Raw genomic sequence first — 9,268 nt, forward strand, 5'->3', positions numbered from 1 at the left:
GGGGTCCCATGATCCACCCCCAGAATCTCTGTCTGGCCCACAGCCTCCCTGGCAGCTAAGGGTGCCTGTGAGTGTGATGTTCTCTCTGGGAGCAAGTCCTCTGCTATACACCACACTTGACTCGGCCTTTTGTTCTCTGGGAGAAGGAGGGGGATTGGGATGGGTGCCCCTGGCCTTTCCTCCTTTGCTCAGCCTGAGGGCTCTCCAGCCTCCCTGGGCCCTGGCACCTGTCTGGGCCACAGTGATGGGGATGAGTTTGAGGCAGGGATGGGGTGACTCTGGAGTTTCAATCCCACTGGGAGGTGAGAGTCCCCTCAGGCTGACCGCCAGTTGGAGACCACCTCACTGTGTATCCAGCCTAAAGTTCACTTGGGGGACAGGGTGCTGGCCTGACCAGGAGGACACAAGGGAAGGGCTGGGATCCTCACCTGAGACCAGGAGCTCCAGGGGGTCACTGGGCTGTGACAGCTGGAAGGGGGAGGAGCTGCGTGAGCTGTAGCACCTGTAGGTGCTGTGGTGGCCCCAGGTCACAGGGCTGATGGTGAAGTTGGCCTGAGAGGGGGCCACTGTGTCCTGCAGGTGAAGCTTCTGGGGAGGGTCCAGGGACCCCTCCCTGTGCAGGTGGAAGGTGTCAGCCCTGACCTCAGATTGACACTGCAGGGTCATGTTCACTCCCCAGGGCACTGAGGGCGATGGCTGTGCTGAGAGGGAGGGTTTCCTGTACTTTCCTGGGGAGAGGAGGGCTGTGATGTGCAGAGTCACACTCCCTACATTACCCTTGTCCATGAGCTGAGGAACCACCTCCTTCCCCAGGGATGCTGTGACCCCTCTCAGCTCCTCTTAGGCCCTCTGAGGGGGCATCTGTTTTTCCATGTACCTACTCCCCTTTTCTCACTCCCTCCCCTAGACATTTGTCCTGTTTGCCTTTTGTCCAGGACCCTGGCCTGGACCCCATCACCAGCACTATAACCCCAGTCTGGCCCTGAGCAGACAGTCAGGACAGGGGGCAGGGCAGGGCTCCTCACCTTCAAACAGAATGTCCAGAGGGACACTGGGGACTGACCACACATAGGAGAGGTTGTGTCCACTGTAGCACCTGTACCGGCCCCCGTGGGTGAAGTTCACAGGGCCCAGGAGGAAGCTGGGACTGTGCTGCCCATGGAGATGCTGGGGTGGTTTGGGTCCCTCATCCTTGATCAGAGCGAATCTGTCAAAGCCGGGCTCTGAGTGACACTGGAGGGTTAGGTTGTCTCCAGGCAGCATCAGGGGCCCTGGCTCGGCTGAGAGATAGGGCTCCCTATACACACCTGGGGAGAAGTGATATTGTCACCCAGGAGACACACACTCACCACCCACTGGGGCTGCAGGGAGAGCTCTGACATGTCCCTCCCTAGGTCTCCTCTGTGTTTCTGTCACCTGTACACCCGTGGCAGTAACCTCCAGAATCCCTAGGACTTTACAATCAAAGTATATGGTTTATATCAGTTATTTGGGGCCTAGCACTGACTGAACTGAAGCCAAGTGTGGGCCACCTCACCTGTGACCTGGAGGTGCAGAGGGTCACTGGGCTGTGACCACACATTGGGGTTGGAGCTGGAGGAACCATAGCATCTGTAGGTCCCCCCATGGGAGGAGCTCAGGGGGCCCACAGGGAAGACAGCCTGCCTCCTCCTCTCATGGGATCTCCATTCCGAATTCCTGTGTTGGGGCAGCTCAGCCGCTCCCTCCTTCAGCAGGTGGAACGTGTCCAGTGTGGACTGTGAGCTGCACAAGAGGGACACGTTCCCTCCTTAGGTCACCACGGGGCCTGGGTGGGCTGAGAGGGAGGGTGCACTGTGCTCTCCTGAGGGAGAAGGAGGATCGGAGTAGAGGGGACCGTCACCCCACCTTCCCCAGGTGTGGGCTGTGAGGGGTGAGGCCCCCTAAAGCCCCAGCTGTCCCCTTCATCCTGTAGGAGGAGCCCAAAGTGGGGAGGGGACCCTGGTCCCCCTTACCTGTCACCACCAGCAGCAGGGGCTCACTCCTCTCAGACAGCCTGTCCCCAGTGCCGTACGCACACTGGTACAGCCCTGTGTGCTGTGAGCTCATGGACTGAATGAGGAACCCGGTCTTGTTGCTGGAGGCCTGTGGGATGCTTTCATCCAAGGGCTCAGAATTCCTCTCTTTATACAGATTGTAGCCATCCGCCTGCAGAGACCCTTGACACAGGATGGTCACGGGGCTCCCCGTGCTGACGATGGGGCCTGGGTCAGCCCAGAATAAGGGTTTGGGAGGAACCACTGGAAGAGAATCAGACCTACAGCATCAGGGGGTATCCTTGTCCCCTCAGTTTCCCCGGCTGTCACTCCAAGGCCCCTCCAACACTGGTCACCATCAGCTCAGACCCAGAGTGTGTCCCCATCTGCCCAGGGGCATCTTTGTGCTGAAGCAAGTCTGGGGGTTGACTTATGTGCCTGGACTTTGTCCTCTGGGCCCCGATGTAGCCCTGGAAGAGAGTCCCTGTGAGATTTTCCTCCAACTGATAAGATATGAGAGAAGAGGTATGGGATGGCTTAGGTCATCTCTTTTCTAATTTTCAATGTGTCTCTCAGACTAATGGGACCCAACTCCATTCCCCCAGGTGAGCATCTCTGGGGCTGGACTTGCATTGCTGTGGAAAGCCCAGATGCACACGGGGGACCTCAATTGGTCCTGAAGGTCAGGCCGTGAAGGAGTGACGGCTGGATGTACGTCTTCAATGGTCCACCTCAGCTGCCTCCTTGTGTCTCTGACTCGGGAACATCATTTCCATGTCTCGTTCCTTTCTTCTTTCCATCAGTTTTTCTTCTCAAAAAGATCAGTTTTTCTTCTCACAACACAGGCATTTTTGGCATTGAGAATTGCCAAATTTAACATATCCTCTAAGTGTTCATTTAGTTTGTAGTCTAATTGGAATATTGGTAAGAAAGTAGCAAAAAGATAAAGGAAAAAACCAAATCTTTAGATGCACACCTGCATGACAACACAGATCTCTGTGGATCACAGACAGGCCCTGATGATGTGACCAATGAAGTCACAGGCCGTGCAGGGAACTGTGGGAGGGGGAGGGGGCACTGATGGCACTTCTGGTGGGAGGTGTTTTGGAGGATGACCTGACCCAGCTGACCAGCTGGTGTCATGGAAACGGAGCAGAAGCCCAGCCATCCTCCCACACCCAGGTAATGACAGGGGCTCCCCAGGGAGACAGGACAAGCCCAAGTTGGGCTCATGTTCTTTCTCCCACAGGGATTCTCTGGCATCTGAGTTCTATACTGACTGAGCTTTTTCAAAACCTGGAGTGGATTCTGCTCTGATAGATGGGAGATGCGAGTCCCAGATACAGGTAGGATGTTGTCGCTGGGGTTCAGGTGAAGGGGACTCTGTCAACTCTACTTTGATTTAAAGTGTCAGAGGAACCCCATCACCCTGACTCATAATGAGAGGCCTCCGTGACTCCATCTCCGAGGTGGGATTTATTCCACAGGGACCAGAACAGCTCAGGGGCCTTGAGTCAGCAACACAGACAGAGGCAGGAGTGGCTCCTGCTCTGTTCTCCACCTCTGAGCTGGGCATCTTCCCCTTCATGTATTTCCTCCCTGCTGATCACATGGGACCCATTGACCTCTCTGCTGCTTGAGACAAGAGTCCCAAGTGATGTGTCGAAATGTAAAGTGAGAAATAGCAGAAGCCTGGTGGAGTCTGTGTCTCCTCTGGGCTATGAGGACTCTGCTACCCAGCAGACATGAAGTTTGTCTGTGTGGAAGAGGGTCTGCAGACCCCAGCTGCTGCATGACACAGGAACAGGGTAGGCTGTGGGTGGGCCTGCCTCCTCCTGTCTCCCATAGTCCATTACATGTCCCCCAAATGTTGCCTCACACACTTTAGTGTCCTCTGTCCACACACCACCACTGAACGGACCCTCAATGGGGTGAGGCAAGGGGAGTGTGGGGACTCCCCACTTTCTCTGTCTTTTTCTGGAGTGGGATTCCCCCTATTGCTGACCTCACTGTTTCACCCTCCTTCGCGTCCCAGCCCAGAGCTGTCCTGGGATGGAATCTGCTCCCTCAGTGGACCTGGGGTGGGGGTCCCTCACCTGAGACCAGGAGCTCCAAGGGGTCACTGGGCTGTGACAGTTGGAAGGGGGAGGAGCTGTGTGAGCTGTAGCACCTGTAGGTCCCGTTGTGGCCCCAGGTCACAGGGCTGATGGTGAAGTTGGCCTGAGAGGGGGCCGCTGTGTCCTGCAGACGAAGCTGTTGGGGAGGGTCCAGGGACCCCTCCCTGAGCAGGTGGAAGGTGTCAGCTCTGACCTCAGATCGACACTGCAGTGTCACTTTCGCTCCCCGGGGCATGGAGCGTCCTGGCTGGGCTGAGAGGGAGGGTTTCCTGTCCATTCCTGGGGAGAGAAGGGCTGTAATGTGCAGGAGGTCACAGCTTCCCCCATGCCCTTGACCCTGAGCTGAGGAACCGTGTAGTTCCTTCCCCAGCTTCACTCTGTGACCCCTCTCAGCTCCTTTCGGTCCCTGTCAGTGACATCTTTTTTCTACAGGTTCCTAACATACTTTTTTTCTCTCCCTCCCCTAAACCTCAGCCTCCCTCAGCCTCTGCTCCAGAACCCTGACGTGGACCCCATCACCACCCAGGTGACCCCAGGTCTGAGCCCTGAACAGACAGTCAGGACAGGGTGCAGGGCAGGGCTCCTAACCTGCAATCAGGATGTCCAGGGGGGCGCTGGGGGCCGACCACACATGGGAGAGGTTGTGTCTACTGTAGCACCTGTACCGGCCCCCGTGGGTGAGGTTCACAGGGCCCAGGGGGAAGTTCGGGCTGTGCTGCCCCTGGAGACGCTGGGGGGGTGTGGGCCCCTCATCCTTGGTCAGAGCGAATCTGTCAAAGCCGCGCTCTGAGTGACACTGGAGGGTCAGGTCATCTCCAGGCAGCAGCAGGGGGCCTGGCTGGGCTGAGAGGGAGGGCTCCCTGTACACACCTGGGGAGAAGGTCATTGTCACCCAGGGGACACACATCCAGTGCCCTCCGGGGCTGCAGGGAGAGCTCTCAGTTGTCCTTCACTAAGGGTCCTGCCTGTGGATCTGTCTCCATAAACCTGATTCACTGACCCCCCCACAGCCCACGGCTTTACTACCCAGAAGGTTTAGGCCAGATACTTGGGGCACCAAAAAGAATTGAAGCCAAGTGTGGGCCACCTCATGGGTGACCTCAAAGCATAGAGAGTCACTGGGCTGTGACCACACATTGGGGTTGGAGCTGGAGGAACCATAGCATCTGTAGGTCCCCCCATGGGAGGAGCTCAGGGGGCCCAAAGGGAACAGAGCCTGCCTCCTCCTCTCATGGGATCTCCATTCCGATTTCCTGTGTTAGGGCGGCTTAGCCCCTCCCTCCTTCAGCAGGTGGAACGTGTCCAGTGTGGACCCTGAGCTGCACAAGAGGGACACGTTCCCTCCTGAGGTCAACACGGGGCCTGGCTGTGCTGAGAGGTAGGGTGCGCTTAACAATCCTGAGAGAGCAGAATCTGAATTCCAGGGGACAGTTAACTTACTTCCCCTAGGTGGGTGCTGTGAGGGGTGAAACCCCCTAAAGCCACACCCTTTCCGCTTTATCCTCTGAGGAGGAGCCCACAGTGGTGGGGAGGAGACCCGGGTCCCCCTTACCTGTCAGCACCAGGAACTGGGGCTCACTCCTCTCAGACAGCCTGTCCCCAGTGCTGTACGCACACTGGTACAGCCCTGTGTGCTGTGAGCCCATGGACTGAATGAGGAACCCGGTCTTGTTGTTGGAGGCCTGTGGGATGCTGACATCCAAAGGCTCAGAACTCCTCTCTTTATACAGAATGTAGCCATCTGCCTGCAGAGACCCCTGACACCAGATGGTCACAGGGCTCCCCCTGCTGACGATGGGGCCTGGTTTCAGCCCAGATGGAGGGTTTGGGGGGAACTGCTGGAAAGGGATCAGACCTGCAGGGTCATGGGGGCCTTGTCCCCTCAGTTTCCCCAGCTGTCACTCCAAGGCCCTTCCCACACTGCTCACCATCAGCCCAGACCCAGTGTGTGTCCCCCGGCTGCCTAGGGGCATCGTTGTGCTGAAGTAGGAGGTCTGGGGGATAACTCACCTGCCTGGACCTCGTCCCACCGGCCCCGACACAGCCCTGGAAGAGAGTCCCAGCGAGATTATCTTTCACCCACACACCAAAGCTGCAGGCCTGGTCTGGCCCCTGAGTCCTGGAATCAGATGTGTGGCTGAGTCTCCTCTTGTCCACCCAGATGCTCTGTCCCCAGGGAATCTTCTCATTCCTGGGTCTCTTGTAACCAGGACCTGAGAGATGATGGGACCCCATCCCTCCTCTTTCCCCTGAAGCTCACCGAGACAGAGAAGGACAGTGCGGGTCAGGGTCGTGGTCCTTCCTGCCATGGTCACCAGTGTGGAGACGATGTGTAAGTTCACTGCAACTCAGAGTAACAAATGGGGTGTTACATGGTCTCCGCTCTGTGTGACAGGTCATGGGTTCCTCAGCAGTGGCCTGGCAGGAGGGGAAGTAGCCCCTCCCTGAAGGATGGGCCTGAAGAGACAGCAAACTCTGGACATTTCACATCTGAGACTCAGCAGACCCCACATGCCCGGCACCCACCTGATGTGACACCCAAATCCAGAGGATGGGTCCTGTCACAGAACATGGGAATAGAGGACACCAGGCAGGACTCAGGAGCAGCCCAATTTCGGTTCCAGTTCTGACTCTGCCTTTTCTTTAACTCTGTGTCCTTGGGTCAGTCACTTCCCTCCCCTGAGACCCTGTAAGTGCCCCTTTTCCTTCCTCTTTCCCATTGGCCAGGCCCTCAGGCAGCATGGACTGAGCAGTCACCCTGGGCAGTCATGGTGCCAGGCCCTGGAGAGTCACAGCTGAAGCTGCTGGACTCTGTCCCTGGACTCACAGGGCTCAGAGGAATGATGACAGACAGGCAGATATGTGGACAGCAGATGGATCAGTTACAGTCTGGTGAGACTGTCCATGTCGGGAGAAAGAACAAGGCAGTGGGGTTCAATAACAGGGGGACATTGTGCAAACTGGGTCCTGGCTGTGAGGGGGTCCCTGTTGGGGTTGAGCTGACTGAAGGGATGAGCAGGGATCAGTCCAGTGGTTTGGGGTGGGAGATGCCCTTGACCAGAAAGAGCTTGGGCTGTTCTCAGAAGTGGCCGCAGTCTCGTGAAGGCCGCGTCCTGGGCACACAGGATCTGGAGCAGAGTACTTATCGTTAGATTTGTATCTTGGAGTCAGTGGGGAGAATGTTAAGTGGCAGTGGATGTAAACAAATTTATTTTAACCAGGCTACACATATATGAAATCGTCATGCCAGAAGGCACTACTGTAATGAGCTCCATCAGTAAGAAAACCCCAACATGCCCCTGGCCTATGGATGGTGTGTCCATCCGTGTGTTAGAGCATTTACACAAACCTGCAATACAAACTGCACTGACAGTTGACTGGCAAGAGACAGGGTGATTCTCCGTCCTGTCTAGACCTTGGGAAGGAGCTGGCTGGGTTCAGAGTGGCTGAGGGAGCAGCAGCGGAGAGCACAGGATGTTTAAATAGCTCAGGTTCTGCGTGTGGTTGGGGTGGAGGGCAGTGTGGTTAACTGGCAGTTTCTGGATTGACAGTTACTGCAGTAACTGGATTGACTGCAGATTTCCCCTCAGAAACCATCATGTTCAGGAGAGTTTAAAGTCCTGAGAGGTGGGAAAAGTTCAGCTGGAATTGTTTTGGAAATATTCTTCAGAATGCAAGTGAAATAAAGGAAACCTGAGCATCTGGTTTCTTATAACAGGCGAGTTCTTCAGGCAGACAGGAGATAATTCAAAAAGGACACTTGGAAATTCAAGAATTAAAGAAGAACAGTCATATCCAAGTAAATATCTAAGTAAGTGTCATAGCACTTACTTAGCACATACTTTCTCCTGACACCTTTAAAAAAACAGGCATGGCTGTGGAAAGCAGAGATGGACCCATCAGCTGGTGGGGTGTGTGATGAGTGTGGATGGACCACAGATTCCAACAGCAGCACAAGGCAGTGGGTGTAAAGGGACCTGCACAGTTGTGAGGCTTCTGCATTGACCTTGCAGAGGTTTAATATTACCTCTTCTGTGTAGAATCTGTGCAATGAGATGTGTATGTTATAATATACACAGCTGTCACTAAAAAAAAAAACAACGTACTGAGTTATAGTTAGAATTCCATTGGACAAGTTGGAATGAATACTAAAAAAACATCCCAAAACACAGAGAGCAGTGAAAGGAAACCTGAAGAGCAAAGAGCAGATGTGACCTGCAGACACAAACAAGAAAATGGGAAACCTGAAACAACTTTGTTTATAATTCCATTAAATGTAAATGGTGAAAGCACAAGGACATGGAAGATTTTAGGAGTGTGTTAACATACTGGATTCCTTCACTGTAGCATATATTAGTTAATGCATGGGTTTATTTCTCTTTCAAAGTATATTTTATGGATTATGCTATTATAGTTGCCCCATCTTCCCCCTTCATTCCCTCCACCCTGCACACCTCCCCCCACCCACAGTGCCCCATTTAGTTCATGTCCATGGGTTGTACATATAAGTTCTTGGCTTCCACATTTCCTATGCTGTTCTTAACCTTCCCCTGTCTATTTTCTACCTACCAGTTATGCTACTTATTGTGTGTGTCTTTTTCCCCCCTCTCACCCTCCCACTCCCCTGCTTATAACCCTCCACATGATCTCCTTTTCTGTGATTCTGTTCCTGTGCTAGCTGTTTGCTTAGTTTTTTTTTTTTTTTGTTCAGTTGTTAATAGCTGTGAGTTTGTTGTCATTTTACTGTTTATAGTTTTTGATCTTCATTTTGTTAGATAAGGCCCTTTAACATGTCATATAATATGGGCTGTGTGATGACAAACTCCTTTAACTTGACCTCATTTGGGAAGCACTTTACCTGCCCTTCCATTCTAAATGAAAGCTTTGCTGGATAGAGCAATCTTGGATGTAGGTCCTTGCCTTTCATGACTTGGAAAACTTCTTTCCAGCCCCTTCTTGCTTGCAAGGTTTCTGTTGAGACATCAGTGGATTGTCTAATGGGGGTTTCTTTGTAGGCAACTGTCTCCTTTTCTCTTGTTGCTTTTAAGACTCTCTTCTTATCTTTAAGCTTGGCTAAGGTCGTTAGGATGTGCCTTAGTGTGTTATCCTTGACTCCAACTTCTTTGGGACTCTGTG

The 9,268-nt window shown here is 53.9% G+C and overlaps 1 pseudogene; it reads right to left on the bottom strand.

Annotated features, from left to right (window-relative positions):
* Window positions 1-1,025: 1,025 nt before the first annotated feature.
* LOC118990523 (leukocyte immunoglobulin-like receptor subfamily A member 3) lies at window positions 1,026-6,441 on the bottom strand (annotated as a pseudogene).
* Between the last annotated feature and the right edge of the window lie 2,827 nt (window positions 6,442-9,268).

Source organism: Sturnira hondurensis, unplaced genomic scaffold (assembly GCF_014824575.4).
Source record: "Sturnira hondurensis isolate 20B ecotype Veracruz unplaced genomic scaffold, ASM1482457v3 Scaffold0007203, whole genome shotgun sequence".
NCBI lineage: Eukaryota > Metazoa > Chordata > Mammalia > Chiroptera > Phyllostomidae > Sturnira > Sturnira hondurensis.